Source organism: Elephantulus edwardii, unplaced genomic scaffold, assembly GCF_000299155.1.
Source record: "Elephantulus edwardii isolate Elephantulus edwardi_28Jun2011 unplaced genomic scaffold, EleEdw1.0 scaffold00158, whole genome shotgun sequence".
NCBI lineage: Eukaryota > Metazoa > Chordata > Mammalia > Macroscelidea > Macroscelididae > Elephantulus > Elephantulus edwardii.
In genome coordinates this window covers 3,427,518-3,443,090 of record NW_006399908.1, presented here as the reverse complement: position 1 = coordinate 3,443,090, position 15,573 = coordinate 3,427,518, and the positions used below count along the sequence as shown (strand labels likewise).

The window sequence follows — 15,573 nt, the reverse complement described above, 5'->3', positions numbered from 1 at the left end:
TAGTGTTCAAGGCCTCAAACCTGTTCCTGAGATGATTCTGAAATTCAGGTGGTATGAAATCAAAGTCATATTTTGGCCCCTGTGGATTTGGTTTAATTTTCCTCAGCTTCAGCTTGAACTTGCATATGAAGTTATATGTAGACATAGAAAACAGGAAATAATTTATGTTTTAGAAAGGTTTTTATTGTTGAAAATGTATGGCATCTTAACCACTACGCAGAAAATGTTAGATCTCAGGACTCAGAGTCAAAAAACAGATGAGTTACCTTTTGTGGTTTCTCTGTGGTCTGGGTCATACTTGGTGTTAGTGAATTATTGGTTTTTTGCGATTTTTTTTTACACGCTTTTCTCATATAATTTGCTATAGGAACAATAAATTGTTCTAGATGTTTCAGAGACAGACCTAAAGAGTCCCTTAATGTTATAAAAGTCCATTGTTATTACTTTTATCAATGGTGTCACTCTGGAGACTAAGGTGCACCTGATACAGGCCATGGTGTTTGTAATCATTTGCTATGCTCAGAGAGCTGGACAATGACTAAGGAGGATAGAAGGGGAATTGATGCGTTTGAGCTGTGGTGTTGGGGAAGAGTATTGAATATACCATGGACTGCTAAGATAACAAACAGGTTCATCCTACAGAGGGTTAAACCGGGCTGCTCCTTAGAGGCAAAGATTCTGAAGCTTTTGTCTGACATACTTTGGACATGTTGCAAGGAGGGACCAGTCCTTGAAGAAGGGTGGAGGGTGGAGGGACAGCGCAGGAGAGGAAGACCTTCTATGAGATGGATTGATTAAGTGACTGGGGTAATGAGGATAGGTGTGTCAGAGATAGTGAGATTGGCCCAGGATAGAGCAGGTTTTAGGGCTGTTGTACATAGGGTTGCTATGAGTCGCAGGCAACTTGACGGCACATAACAACAATAAACAACAATTCTATATGAATTTAGTTTTCTGTAAAATAATTTTTTCTCCCAGTTGACAGAGGTTTTAGACAGGAGGGGACTTGTTCTGTCCTTCCCAACCCCCTTCATTCAATATGTTTTGAATAACTTTAGGTAATGTTTCTATGTTATCTTCTACTGCTACATTTCTAGATTAACTTCCTTGGAGCACTTGGTGAAATCTTCAGAAAGACAAACGAATTATAATATTAGACTAAGTCAGACTTAGTTAAGAAAGTGAACTGAAGCACTTTGGAAACAAAGAAAATTATATTTCCGAAATAAACAGGAAGAACTTCTGGATCTTCTGCTTAGTTTGGACTGTCTATTCTAAATGATCTTCCTGTTTGCATGAAAAATTATCTATCCTAACAGAACTCTGAGAAGAATGGGAATCCCAGAACACTTGATCGTGCTAATGAGAAACCTATACTTGGACAAAGAGTCAGTCGTCAAAACAGAACAGGGAAACATGGCACTGTTCAAAATTGGCAAGGGCGTATGCCAGGGATGTGTTTTGTCTCCATACCTTTTCAACCTGTACGCAAAACAGATTATCTGGAAGGCTGTGGGGTCAAGATTGGAGGAAGATCTATCAACAATCTGCGATATGCAGATGACACAACCCTGCTTGCTGAAACTGAGGAGGACCTGAAGTGCTTGCTGCAGAGGGTCAAGGACTGCAGCCTCCAATATGGGTTGAGGCTCAATGTCAAGAAGACAAAGATTCTCACCACTGGGCCAATTGGTAGCATCAGGATGGATGGTGAAGAGATTGAGACTGTTCACAGCTTTAGTTTGCTTGGCTACACAGTCAATACTCTTGGCACCAGCAGCCAGGAAATTAAAAGGTGTATTGCCATGGGAAAGTCTGCTTTTAAAGACCTCTCAAAAGTACTGAAGAGCAATGGTGTCTCTCTGGAGACTAAGGTGCGTCTGATACAGACCATGGTCTTTGCTATCACTTGTTATGCATCAAAGAGTTGGAAAATGACTAAGGAGGATAGAAGGAGAATTGATACCTTTGAGCTGTGGTGCTGGAGAAGAGTATTGTTGTTACCATGGACTGCTAGGAAACAGATTCATCCTGGAAAGGGTTAAACTGGGTGGCTCCTTGGAGACAAGAATTCTAAGGCTTTGTCAAACATACTTTGGGCATGTTATAAGGAGAGACAGCTCCTTGGAGAGGGACATCATGTTTGGGTGGGTGGAAGGACAGCGCGGGAGGGGAAGGCGAATTGATTCAGTGACTGCGGTAATCGGGATGGGTGTGTCAGAGGCAGTGCAATTGGCACAGGACAGAGCAGAGTTTAGGGCTGTTGTACATAGGGTCACTATGAGTTGCAGGGGACTCGATGGCACATAACAACAACAACAACAACAACAGAACTAATCTGTATGATGACCTTGTTAGTAATCGGAGATTTTCGTTTAGAACACACTCATCCATTTTACATTTGGTTAGTACCTAGAGACAGCTTAAGAAAATCTTGCTGTCTCCATTTTCCTACCCATTTTTATTTATATTTCTAAATAGCACTAGTTCTCCAGATAGATTGACCACTATTTTTGCTATCTAATGCTTCTATAACAGAGATGCCAAAAGTGTGTAGCTTTAAGCAATAGAAATTTATTGTTTCATGATTGGAAAGTCCAGATTTGGAGCACTAGCTCTAGGGCAAGGCTTTCTTTTTCTTTTTGCCTCTGAAGGAAGGCACTTGTCTTCTTTTAACGTTGGTGGGCCTGGAACTCCCTGTAGATCTCCCTTTGTCTTGGTATCAAACTTACTCTAGATCTAGAAGGTTCTCACTGCAGGGCCTCTGAGATCAAAGGACACATTGTATTCTCAGCTCATTTTTCCTTGAAGTAGTTGGGGTTTTCCTACTCTGCTTATTTCTCTCCCTTTTTATCTCTTATAAGAGAAAAAGAGGACTCACGGTATGCCTCATAGAAACTCGGCTTACCAGATTAGGGCTGTGACTTGAGTAATGGTATCACATCTCACCCAAATACACTTGTAACTGATTGGCTGACCTCACCATAGGGGATGATCACATTGTTATGTAACTGGTAAGTTCCATAATTGCATTACTTGCTAACCTACTGGAAAGCATGTCCCCTATTGGTGCAAAACTAGGAGTCCAGGTCCTTTGGGGTACCTATATCAAAGGCAGTGTGGGAGTGTCAGAACTCTTGAAAATTGGCTTTTCCAGCTATTGTGTTAGCCCCCATTAGAGCATGGCTTCTAGCTGCCTTAACTGTGGACACATAGTCTGGGTAATCATCAATAGCTGAGGGAGAAACCAGTAAAAGAGAGCACTTTCCACACTGTGAAAAGGGTGACAATGGTGGTGGAGGGATTGTGCAGTCACTGTCAGAGACAGTGGTGGATAGAGTGTGAAGAGATTGTGGCAAGGTGTAACCAGAGAGAAAGGGTACACTTAAAGTTTTCGCTTGCTGGAGGATTGAAGGAAAAGCTGACTTGTAACTGATCTGAGATAAAGTTGCTGAATGAGAAAAAAGAGGCTTGTTGCATTTGTGCTGCTGAACTGAACCTACACTTTCATTGGTTGTCTTTCACTAATTGAGGAATTATGTTTTCTTGTTATTCTGGCTTGGGATTGCTGAACAAAACCTGGACTTGCATTTTGTGTTGTTCTTTGCCTCTCACACTCTCCAAACTATTTCCTTAATAAACTCCACAACTGTGAGTAAAGTCTGTAAGTCTTGACATGAATATTGGACCCAGGGGTTGATAGAAAAAGGTGCAGGAGCTTGGTGAGTGGCATGTCTGACCTTGTCGCTATATGTAGGTAATATGAATATTATTGATAGGGACAGTTCCCTTTTACCAAGCCTGTAGAAGTCAGACTTGACCACATTGTATCATCTGCTCCTTTTGCAAGGTTACTGGTCATTGTTTTGAAAAGTAAGAGGATGAGAAAGTGTTTTTTATTCCCAACTAGAAATATATAATGCTTTTATGCCTTATAAACATATAAACATTTCAGAAAAGCCTGTATGTCAATCTTGTTTTGTTCAGTGTTCAACCTAGGTAAAGTCTAGAAAAGGGAAAAAAAAGATTTCCACTTGAATATTTTTGACAACAATATTTTCTACAAATTATGACTATGTAATAAATGAACAATAACCTTCCAAGAGGGTAAAAAGAAATTGTATTGCTCTGCTATTTATTCACCCAGTGTTTCCCATAACATTCGTTATATTACCTTATATATCTCCAGATATGCTTAACTGGGTTTACTCTTCTGGGTTGTATTTTATATTACACAATTGCTGTACAAACATGAACTTATTATACAAATACAATTAAATAAGCTGTTGTTTTTTAAGTGCTTTCAAGATGACTAAGATCTGAACCATGTTGTCTCCCGAGCCAGCCTCACCATCTCTGACATACCTTGACACCATTGCCATTGCCACAGTCACTGTGTCAATCTATCTCATGTACTGTCTTCCTCTCCTGCACTGACTCTCCACTCTTCCAAGGATGATGTTCTTCTCTAAGGAATGACCCCCCTCCTGGCAATATGCCAAAAGTATGTGAGATGGGGTTTCAAAATTCTTGCCTCCAAGGAGCAATCTGGTTTCATCCTCTTTATGACAGACCTACTTGTTCTCTTAGCAGTACATGGTGCGTTCAGTGGTCTTCTCCAGCACCACACCTCAAAGACATCTTCTTCTGTTATCCTTGCTTGTTTGTCCTCTGATACATAGGAACCAGTTTGGATACATCACTCTCAAAGGCAAGGCAAGCAATTGTGAAGACCATGGCTTGGGTCAGGGTCACCTATGGTTCAGTTCTGACTTTACAGTATGCAACAAAAACATGTCTTAGGAGGGACGAGAGATAAGATTTTAAGGAAGAGTAATTGATTGTAAAAATGATAGGAGCTTGAGTGTGTGGGTGATGAGTAGGGTTGATAAGAATATCTTCAATAAAGAGACAGGCATAATTCAAAGGTGGGAGAGGAGGTACAAGATATTTAAGGAAAGAAAAGTGCTTCCTAATTGTTGAAGCATGGAGACCAGTGGAATTCAAGGTTGGATATAGGACAGAGCCAAGTTACCAAAGCCCTTGAATGCTAGTTGAATAATACCAACTTTGTTGGGTTTTTATTGTTTATTTTATTTTTTAATATCATTCTTCTTAAATTTATTTTATACTGGTTTACGTACAACTTTCATATACATTGTTTTTCATACTGGATCATTCCTCTTTCCTTTTCCCACCTCTTCCTCCACCCACAAATTTTTTCCACCCTATGATTAATCCCTCCCCCTTTGCCCTTTAATCTTCATACTCACTCTACAATAATTATCCTACATGTTGATGAGCCTTCCTCCATTCCTAATGCCACACTTCTCCTCATAGAGCCCAGCTTCCTGGGTATTTGGTTCCACAGATAGACTGAAAAGGTATGGAGATAGGACACATCCCTGGCATATACCCTTCCCAGTTTTGAACCATGCAGTGTTTCCTTGCTCTGTTCTGACGACTGCCTCCTCATCCAAGTATAAGTTTTGCATAAGCACAATCAAGTGTTCTGGGATTCCCATTCTTCTCAGTCAGCCACAGTTTTTTGTGATCCACAAAGTCAAATGCCTTTGCATAGTCAATGAAACACAGAAAAACATTCCTCTGGTACTTTCCACTTTAAGCCAAGTTCTAACTGACAGTAACTATAATATCCCTAGTGCCATTACCTCTTCTAAATCCAGGCTGCACTTCAGGCAGTTCTCTGTTGATATGCTCTTCCAGTCGTTTTTGGACGATCTTCAACAAAATCTTGCTTGCATGTGATATCAGTGATAATGTTTGATAATTTCCACACTCTGTTGGGTCACCTTTCTTTGTAATTGGAACAAATATAGATCTCTTCTAGTCAGAAGGCCAGATGGTTTTCCTCCAGATTTCTTGGCACAACTTGGTGAGCACATCCAGGGCAGCATCTGTTTGTTTAAATATATTAATTGGTATACTGTTAATTCCTGGGACCTTGTTTTTTCCAACCCTCCTTGCTGAAACTGAGGTGGACCTGAAGTAGGGGCTGCAGGAGGTCAAGGACTGTAACCTTTAAAATGGATTGAAGCTCAATATCAAGAAAACAAAGATTCTCATTACTGGGCTGATTGGCAGCATTGTGATGGATGGCGAAGAGATTAAGATTGTAAACAGCTTTAGTTTGCTTGGCTCCACAATCAACACTCTTGGTACCAGCAGCCAGGAAATTAAAAGATGTGTTGCATTGGGAAAGTCTGCTGTCAGAGACCTCTCCAAAGTCCTAAAGAACAATGATGTCAGTCTTGAGACTAAGGTACACCTGATACAGGCCATGGTCTTTGCAATCACTTGCTATACATCAGAGAGCTGGACAATGACTAGGGATGATAGAAGGAGAATTGATGCCTTTGAGCCGTAGTGCTGGAGAAGATTATTGAATATACTGCGGACTGCTAAGAGAACAAACAGGTGCATCCTGGAGAGGATGAAACCAGGCTGCTCCTTGGGGACAAGTATTCTGAAGCTTCATCTGATATATTTTGGACATGTTGCAAGTAGGGACCAGTCCTTGGAGAGGGATGTCATGCTTGGGAGGGTGGAGGGACAGAGCAGGAGATGAAGACCCTCAATGAGATGGATTGTTTCAGTGACTGGGATTATGAGGGGTTATGGCATGTGTCAGAGACATTAAGATTGGCACAAGATAGAACAGGACAGCATTCAGTATGGATTGCATCTCAATATCAAGAAAACAAAAGATTCTTACCATTAGACCCATAGGCTGTGTTGTGATGGACAGAGAGGAGATTGAAACTGTCAACAGCTTCATCTTGCTTGCATCCACAATCAACACCCTTGGTACTAGCAGCCAAGAAATAAGGAGACACACTGCAATGGGAAAATCTGCAATTATTCACCTTTCCAAATTATTGAGAAGTAGTGAGGACTAAGGTGAGTCTGATTCAGGCCATGGTCTTTCTGATTACTAGCTATGCATCTGAGACCTGAACAATGAATAAGGATGATAGAAAATTAATTAATGCCTTTGAGCTGTGGTGTTGGAGAAGAGCACTGAACATTCCACGAATGTGCAAGAAAATGCCAGTGTTATTCGGACGCAAGAATGATGAGGCTTCACCAAAAAGACTTTGGACATATTTCTAAGAGGTGCTATCCCTTGTTGAAGGACATGATGTTGGGGAGGGTGGAGAGTCAGTGAAGGAGAGGAAGACCCTCGACAAGGTGACTGCTGTAATGGGCACTTGTGTGAGGAAGTGTGAGCATGGCACAGGACAGGACTGGTTTCAAATATTTTGTTCATAGAATCTCTATGAGTTGTACTCAATTTGATCGCACCTAACAATGACGACAACAACAACATAGGTTTGCTATGAAACTCAGACAATGGGACATAACACCAACAACATAAGACTGAGTTAGTTCACTTAGCATCATGCTCTCTAGTCCCTCCCATGTTAGGTAGTAATTTACAAAATCATTGTTTCTGCATGTTGCATAGAATTCTATTTTATGAATATACCATAATTTCTTAATACCAACTCTTCTTGTAGTCAGATGGAATAAATGAGATTTTTAGTATAAAGCAAAGTGATGGGTAAGTACTAAGTTCAGTGTAGAGAGTAACAAAGGGAAGACATGTGAGTCTAAGCTTAGATAACAGAAAGGCGATGGAGAGAAATAAGGAAGGAAGTATCTGTAGGGCTTGGGTTAACCATCAGGAAAAGAAAAGCAGTCCTGGTCTTCTGCGTTCACAGAAAAGTGGTGGGGCAGAAATAGGGAAGCTCAAAGTCAAGGGTGGTGCAGATTTGTAGGAGAAAAATCACAAGTATGCTTTAACAGCCAATAGATGAATGACTGTCAATATATTTCCTCATTAATTTATGCGTCATTGATTTAGCACCTTATGTGTTTACTGTATTAAGTTTGAAAGATCCACAAGCGATTTAGCTGGAGAGGTCTTGCAGACCTGGTACATTTTTTAGAAGTTGTCAGCACAGTTAAATTTATACTTCCTACCCCTCATAAATCAGTTGACTATAATTGAGACAGCGACGGAAGCTAGAAATCCACTGAAAATTTTGCCAAGTATCCACTTCCCTTGTGACAAGTGACAATATCACTTTGTAAGAAAAGTTGTCTTGAAGTTTCATTGCTGAGCAATCTGTCCTGTCTCTCATTTCCTCAGAGAGAATTAGAGGCTACAAGTAGGTCACTGTAGTTAGTGTCAATTGTGGTAACGATCATGCTATATGTTTTAGAGATATTTTGAAGAAGCTCTTTGCCTTGGTTGCCTCATCCTCCATTAACAAAAGCACTACAAGTGGGCAGTTTTAATGGAAGGAAGTTATTTTCTCACAGTTTAGAAGGATAAAAAATCTCAATTCAAGTAATTTGCTCTGAAGAGAAGTCCTTCGTTCTTTTATTCACCTTCTAGTTGTTGCCAGTAATCCTTGGGTCTACGTGCATGGTGGAGTTCATCTCCAAATGGCATATGAACCCGTGTGTCTATGTATAGACGCTTCATACTCTTCTTTATAAAACACTACTCTAAAGGGATTTGTTTTAAAACTAATCCTAGCCTATATAACTTTATTAACAATACCAGGAAAACTCATTTCAAAAAGAATCGCATTCCTAGCTATAGGGTTAAGGAATCATCATCACCATGTATTAAATTACCCCAATTTATGAGTGTGGTGTCTGTGGGTCCAGCTTTAAGAAGGAGGGATCTGGAAAGCTAATGAGTCCAGGTGGGGCTCAGAATGCAGACTTTGAGAGTGCAGGCCTCAGAGGCTGATGATTCCAATGGTCATTATTGAGGAAGAGAGTTATAGAGTGCCAGCTTGAGTCCAAAGCCTACAAGGCCACTGGTTCAAATCCTACATGAGCAGATATCCAGAGGCTAAGGTGCACCTGATCCAAACGATGGTATTGTCATTGCTTTCTGTGCATCTGAAAGTTGGACAACATACCTGTAAGGATGGCAGAATTGATGCCTTTGAATCGTGGTGTTGGAAAAGAATGCTGAATATCTCACAGACCGCTGAAGAACAAACAAGTCTGTCTCGGAGGCAGTGCCAGCAGGCTGCTCTTTAGAATCAAGGATGGTGAAACTTCATCGCATACATTGGGTATCCCATCAGGGGAGGGGTTGGGAAGCCTTTGGAAAAAGGATACCATTTTGGGAAAAGTAAACCGTTAGAGAAAGAGAGAGTGATCCTCAACCAGGTGGATTGACACAGTGACTTTAACAAAAGGCAAGAGCATATCGGAGATGAGGAGGATGACACAGGATACAACAAGGTTGAGATGGTTCATAGGACCATCATGAGTCATAGTCAACGTGACTTTAATACCTAACAACAAGAAGATTTACCAGAGTCAATGTGCTCATACACAAACCCCCCCCCCCTACACACACACACTTTAGAAGATCTCTCCTTCATTATCAGGCTGGTCAACTGTTCTGTACAGACAGTACTACATCTAACCCTGATACATTAACATCCTGTTGTTATTGTTGTTGTTGTTGTTATGTGCCGTCGAGTTACTTGCGACTCATAGCAACCCTATATACAACTCTAAATACAGCCCTAAACTCTGCTCTGTCTTGTGCCAGTCGCACTGTCTCTGATACACCCATCCCAATTACCCCAGTCACTGAATCAATCCACCTCATAGAGGGCCTTCCCCTCCTGTGCTATCCCTCCACCCTCCCAAGCATGATGTCCCTCTCCAAAGACCGGTCCCTCCTTACAACATGTCCAAAGTATGTCAGAAGTACGTCAAAGCCTCAGAATCTTTGCCTCCAAGGAGCCTCCCAGTTTAACCCTCTCCAGGATGAATCTGTTTGTTTTCCTTGCAGTCCATGGTACATTCAATACTCTTCTCCAGCTCCACAGCTCAAAGATATCAATTCTCCTTCTATCCTTCCTAGTCATTGTCCAACTCTCTGATGCATAACAAGTGATAGCAAAGACCATGGCCTGTATCAGACACACCTTAGTCTCCAGAGAGACACCCTTGAAGTTAAAATTTACATCACATATGATAGGTTCCATATATATTGAGGATCATGGCCACACTGGCACATAATAGAAACCCTCATTACGTACTTGCTCATTGCTTTTGAGTTGGAACTTACTCATAGCTGAGCTTCCAGCAGGTTTCTGGTAGGCAGTAAATTGCACAGGAGGAGATTATTCATATTTCTCCTGTGGTACCACTGGCAGATTGGAACTGCCAGAGGGGACCTGTCCTTGAGTTAGTAGTACAGTTCCCTATGGATTATACCACTGATCTCCCAATTAGCCATCACAGAGGGGGCATACATCAATCCATCACAAGCTTATAAACAAATAACTTTTAAGACAATTTTATTTTGCAGTTGTTGTTGTTGTTATGTGCCATCGAGTCACCTGTGATTCATAGAGACCCTATGTACAACAGCCCTAAACTCTGCCATATCCTGTGCCAATTTCACTATCTCTACACACCTACCCCCATTAACCCAGTCACTGAATCAATCCATCTCATGAGGAGCCTCCTCTCCTGTGCTGGTCCCTCGTTGCAACATGCCCAAACTATGTCAGAAGAAGCTTCAGAATCCTTGACTCCAAGGAGCAGCCTGGCTTCACCCTCTCCAGGGCAAACCTGTTAGTTTTCTTAGCAGTTCATGGTATATTAAATACTCTTCCCCAACACCACAGCTCAAAGGCATCAACTCTCCTTCTGTCATCTCTAGTCATTGTCCAGCTCTCTGATGCATAACAAGTGATTGCAAAGACCATGGCATGTATCAGGTGCACCTTAGTCCCCAGACCGACATCGTTTCTCTTCTGTACTTTAGAGAGGTCTCTAACTGCAGACTTTCCCATCACAATTTCGTGGCTGCTGGTGCCAAGAGTGTTGACTGTGGATCCAAGCAAACCAAAACTGAGCAATTTCAATCTCTTCGCCATCCATTATGATACTGCCAATAGATCAAGTGGTGAGAATCTTTGTCTTCTTGATATTGAGCCTCAATCCATACTGAAGACTGTAGTCCTGACCTTATACAACAAGCAATTCAGGTCCTCCTCAGTTTCAGCAAGCAGGGTTGTGTCATCTGCATAATGCAGATTGTTCATGATTCTTCCTCCAATCCTGATACCGCATTTCGCCTCATAGAGCCCAACCTCCCACATAATCTGTTATGCATAAAGATTGAAAAGGTATGGAGAGAGGACACAGCCCTGGCATACACCCTTCCCAATTTTGAACCACGCAGTGTTTCCCTTTTCTGTTCTGATGACTGCCTCTTGGTCCAAGTGTAGGTTTAGCATTAGCACCATCAAGTGTTCTGGGATTTCGATTCTTCTCAGAGTTAGCCACAGTTTGTTATGATGCACACAGTCAAATGCCATTGTATAATCAATGAAACAAAGATAGACATTCTTCTGGTACTCCTTGCTTTCAGCTAAGATCCATCTAACATTAGCTACAATATCCCAAGTACCACAACCCTGTCTAAACCCAGCCTGCACCTCTGGTTGTTCTCTGTTGATGTGCTGTTCCAGTTGTTTTTGGATAATCTTCAGCAGAATCTTGCTTGCATGTGATGTTAATGATATTGTTTGATACTTTCCACACACTGCGGGATCACCTTTCTTTGAAATGGGAACAAATATAGATCTCTTCCAGTCAGTTGGCCAAGTGGTTGTCCTCCAGATTTCTTGGCACAACTTGGTGAGCATATCTAAGGGCAGCATCTGTTAGTTGAAATATGTCAGTTGGTATACCATCAATTTCTGGGGCCTTATTCTTAGCCAATTCTTTCATCACCATAGGCTCTTGCTCAGGGAAGATGCCCAAGCCACAAGAAGTTAAACTTGGAGCAGAAATTAAAGAGAAAGGACTTTTCCTTCAGAACATCTGAAATAAGAAGGCTTCCCTAACATTAGAGCTTTATATTTGGACTTACAGGCCTCTAAATACACTGATCACAACATAAGAAATTGGCAGCATCTTGACTAATTTGGAATCACAGAAACATACAAAGCTTGAGATATAAGCTCTCAGATCAAGGGATCTATAGCAGAAGGTAGGTGTTGAAGGGAGTAGGTGGGAGTAGAAGGGAATGCTGGTGAAGTAGGGAAAGGGGTGGGTTAAGAGACTCTTGTCAAGGGCAGGGACAACACTAAAACTACTGGCTATTTCTACAATTGGGAAAGATCTTTCATCTGCATTGTTTTTTTAAAATGCTTGTCTGTCAGATACTTTTCTAAATCTGAGCATTCAGATTAAGACAGACTAGGGAAGGAGGCATTTCCACTTCCGAAATATCAAGCCTTCAAAAACCCTATGTATAATAGAATACACTTAGCCTAGCAGATAGGGCAACAGATGTGGAACTTTCAAATATGGAAATACTAGGGAGGAGGAACCCACTAGCGGTTGGAACATGGAATGTGAGAATTATGAATGTAGGAAAGTTAGATATTGTTAAGAAAGAAATGGCATGCATAAATATTGACATACTAGGTATTGGCGAGATGAGATGGACTGGATGGGGCATTTTGTATCAGATGATCATATGATCTACTATGCTGGAGATGAAAAGGTAAGGGAAAATGGGGTTTCTTTCATATTTAAAAAAAGTAATTTCTAAATGAGTCCTGAAATATAATATTGTGAGTGACAGGATAATATCCATACTCATACAAGGAAGTCTAGTGAATACCACTAAGATTCAAAAATATTCACCAACAACCGGAGCCAAAGAAGAGGAAATAGAAGATTTCTACCAGCTTTTGCAGTTGGAGATTGATCAAACATGCAATCAAGATGCATTGATAATGATTGTTGACTGGAATGCAAAAGTAGGAAACAGAGAAGAAAGATCAGTAGTTGGAAAGCATGGACTTGGTGACAGAAATGAAGCTGGAGATAGCATGATAGAATTTTGCACAATCAACAATTTATTCATTGCAAATACCTTTTATAAGAAACATAAACACAGGCTATACACATGGATTTCACCTGATGGTATGCATAGGAAGCAGATAGATTACATCTGTAAAGAACTATTGGAGAAGCTTACTATCATCTCTGAAAAGTAGGCCTAATGCTGATTATGAAACAGACCACCAACTACTCATATGCAAGTTTAAGCTGAAGCTAAGGAAAGTGAAAGCCCACAGGAACCAAAATATGAACTTGAGTCTATCCCACCTGAATTTCAAAACCATCTCAGGAACAGGTTTGAGGCCTTGAACACTAATGAGTGGAGACCAGATGAGTTATGGGAAGATATCAAGAATATTTTCCAGGAAGAGTGCGAAAGGTCAGTACAAAGACAGAGGAAGAAAAAATGACCAAAATGGATGTCAGAAAAGACTCTGAGTATTGCACTGGAATGTTGAGAAGCCAAAGCAGAAGGAAGAAATCAAGACATTAAGGAGCTGAACAGGAGATTTCAAAAGGCTGCACGACAAGACAAAGTAAAGTACTATAATGAAATGTGCAAAGAGCTGGAGTCAAAATCAAAGCGCCCAAACTCTCTCAGCATTTCTTAAGTTCAAGGAACTGAAGAGGAAATTCAAGCCTCGAGTTGTAATACTTAAGGATGCTTTGGCCAGAATATTGAGTGATTCCTGCAAGTATTAAAAGAAGATGAAAAGAGTATACAGAGTCATTATACCAAAAGTAATCGGCAGACACAGAAGAATTTAATGAAACAACATACGAACGAGAGCCCATGGTTTTTGAAAAAAAATATCAATGTCTATTTTTCTCCCACTGCTCAACTTGTTACAATAATGATCGTTAGCTTTTTGTTGTTTAGAGTTTCAATTCTAATATGGTTATTATATGTATTTATATATATGTTCATGTATTTTATGCTATTTTCAGTTTTTACTTGACTATTCTGCCTTCAGAATCCTGAAGACAAGATTCTTCTGATAATAGGGACAGTTTGTCCAGAGAGAGTCCCTGAATGAGGAAATAAATATAAGCAGTTAACACAGGGACCTCTTTGGGAAAGATTAAAAAAAATGTTTGAGAGGAATTCAATTAAAGACTATGGTATCCACAATTAACACTCATGGCCCCAGCAGTAATGAAATCAAAAGACTAATTGCATTGCGAAAATCTGCTGTCAGGGACCTCTGCAGAATGCTAAAGAGCAACAATATCAGTCTAGGGAGTAAGGTACAACTGATCCAGCCATGCTCTTCACAATTACTTGCTACACGTCAGAGAACTGGGCAGTGACTAAGGATGACAGAAGAAGAATCAGTGCCTTTGAGTTGTGGTGCTGGAGAAGAATATTGAAAATAACATAGACTGCCAAGAGAATAAACAGATCTTTCCTGGTGAGGGAGAAACCTGATTTCTCCTTGGAAACAAGGATTTTGAAGTCTGTGTGCCAAATTTTGGACATATTGCTAGAAAAGGCCAGTCCCTGAACAATTTTAAACTTGGAAGGGTTGATGAGGTTCAGTGCAGGAGAGGAAGACGGATGAGGTGAATTTACACAGTAACTGAGATAATGGGGCTTGGTAAGTCGGAGAAAGTGAGATTGACTCAGAATAGGGCAGAATTCAGAGTTAGCGTACATAGGGTCACTATGAATCATAGTTGACTCAATGGCGCATAACAACAACAGTAACATTCGTAGTGAGGAAAAACAAGTACCAACATTCTTGTTAGATTCTGTCAACTGTTTTTCTACAGGGAGTTTGTTGTTATACACTGGTGAGTTGGAACCAACTCTTTGCTAACTCTTCAGTGCATTTTCAGAGGCAGTAAATCACTTTCTTCTGTGGAGCAGGTAGTAGATTTGAAGAGCAAGCCTTTGAGTTGGCAGGGCAGGTCCTTTACCACTTAGCCACCAGAGCTCCATCTGGAGAGTTAGGCTTAGTGATCTGTTTGTGGGTTGTTCTTTTGTTTTTTTGTTTTATGATAACTGTTGGCTTTTACCACATGAGATTCTTGGAGAATCTCAAGTCTAATGGGGAATGGGTTGATGCCTGCATATTATAAAATTAACTGACTTGGGATTAATAAACAGATGTAAAACTTAATTTGTTTTAGCTGTTTCTTTTACACCCTTGTTTAATTTTCTTACAGAGAGTTAGTTGGCTGAGCTGCTGATCACAGAAATGTCCCTTGTTATTGTTGTCAGATGCTGTCGAATCAAGTTCAACCCATAATGACCATATGAACAACACAGCTGAACCCTGTCCTATCCTGTGCTATCCTCACACTTCCTGATATACTAGAGCCCAAAGCAGCAGTCACTGTGTCAACTCATCTGGATGAGAGTCTGCCTCTCTTTCACCTGTCCTCTGCCTTTCTTTTTTTTTTAAAAAAGTTTATTTTATTTTATTATTTTTTTGTATGTACCGTCAAATCGGATCTGACTGGTACAGGAGGAGATTGTCCCTCCTTCTCCAGCAGAGCATCTGGTGGATTTAAACTATGCACCTCTGGGATTGCAGTGCAGTTTCTTGCCACTGGGCCACCAGAGCTCCCTTATCCTCTGCCTTTCTTTTTTTTTTTTTTTTCTATAATTACATTTTATTAATTTTCATAAAC

The 15,573-nt window shown here is 40.6% G+C and overlaps 1 protein-coding gene across 1 annotated transcript in view; it reads left to right on the top strand.

Annotated features, from left to right (window-relative positions):
* SLC9A9 (solute carrier family 9, subfamily A (NHE9, cation proton antiporter 9), member 9) overlaps positions 1-15,573 on the top strand; it is a 1,074,946-nt gene that overhangs the window by 35,259 nt on the left and 1,024,114 nt on the right. The gene's annotated exons all lie outside the window — the stretch shown is intronic.